This window comes from Dipodomys spectabilis, unplaced genomic scaffold (genome assembly GCF_019054845.1).
Source record: "Dipodomys spectabilis isolate Male_0828 unplaced genomic scaffold, ASM1905484v1 ptg000270l, whole genome shotgun sequence".
NCBI classification, from domain to species: domain Eukaryota; kingdom Metazoa; phylum Chordata; class Mammalia; order Rodentia; family Heteromyidae; genus Dipodomys; species Dipodomys spectabilis.
The window spans coordinates 1,181,947-1,183,405 of NW_024870947.1; the positions used below are offsets into that span (position 1 = coordinate 1,181,947).

At 37.6% G+C, this 1,459-nt stretch overlaps 1 non-coding gene across 1 annotated transcript; it reads left to right on the forward strand.

Moving 5' to 3' along the window:
* Positions 1–527: 527 nt before the first annotated feature.
* Positions 528–639, forward strand: LOC122126012. Its single transcript, XR_006150838.1, has one exon. It is a non-coding gene; the product is annotated as a U6 spliceosomal RNA (small nuclear RNA).
* Positions 640–1,459: the final 820 nt, after the last annotated feature.

The window sequence follows — 1,459 nt, forward strand, 5'->3', positions numbered from 1 at the left end:
TCCCAAAATTAAGCATATTTAAAACATTAAAACTGTTTTTTTGGGGGGAGGGTCCGGTTGTGGGGCATGAACTCTGGGCCTGGGCACTGTCCCTCAGCTCTTCAGCTCAAGGCTAGCACTCTACCACTTGAGCCACAGCGTCACTTACCGCTTTTTTCTTTTTGCTTATGTGGTGCTGAGGAATAGATCCCAGGGCCTCATGCATGCAAGGCAAGCACTCTACCACTGAGCCACCTTCCCAGCCCTAAAACATTAAAACTTTAACAAACCTAAACACTTGCTGCAATGTTCATTTTGACAGGTGCCTTGTATAGAATAATTGAATCCCTCCTCCTACACATCTCTTGAACTACAAATATCTGGAATTATTTTGTTTTTGGCATGTCTATCTTGATTTTATTCTTAAATGTGTGCTTATGTAAGAAGTACATGATTCTAAAATTTCACAACAATTCTTTTGAACTTATTTTTGTTGAATTGTCTAGTTTCATAAAATCAATACAAATTATACTTTATATATAAAAAATGTTATTTGCTCAATTTAGCATCACATGCACTAACATTGGAACGATACAGAGAAGATTAGCATGCCCCCTGCGCAAGGATGACATGAAAATTCGTGGCGCATTCCATATTTTTACAACAACAGATGCTGAAAGGTATGTGGCCACAAGGGAACCGTGCTGCATTCTTGTTGGGAGTGTAAACTTGTTCAACTACATTGGAAAGCAGTATGTAGGTTCCTCAAAAGACTCCACATAAAACTCCTCTATGACACATTAATCCCACTTTTGGGGATCTACCCAAATGATCATAAACAAGACCATACTAAAACTACCAGCACAACTATGGTTATTGCAACATTATTTACGATAGCTAGTATATGGAACCAATCCAGATGCCCTCACAAGATGAATGGATCAAGAAAATGTGGTATATATACACAATGGAATTCTATGCCTCCATCAGAAAGAATGACATCGCCCAATTTGTTAGGAAATGGAAAGTCTTGGAAAAAATTTTATTGAGTGAAGTAACCCAAGTCCAAAGAATCATAGGTCCCATGATTTCCCTTATTTTCAATAACAAATGTATGTCTGGGATAAGCAGAAAAGTTGAAAAGCTATGTACATAGAACCAGATAAGATGATGTTAAAGAAATTGAACCCCAAGATACTGACACAAGTAGTTTTTTCTTTCTTGCTATTGTTTCTAACGTACTTATAATGAGCGATGGCATTTTTTTTTGTTTCTTTGTATGTTTCTCCCCACGCTATAACCCCTGTTTTCTCTGTATTTGAAGTTGGTGCACATACATCTTGAATGTATGCTTCTCTAGTTTGGGGAGGGGAAGGGAAAAATTGCTCAAATAAGGATACAGGTTGACCCATTGTAACAATGAGATGCACAAGACGCTATGTTGAAAAATGAACTTTACAATTTAGGTGGAGGAAGGAAG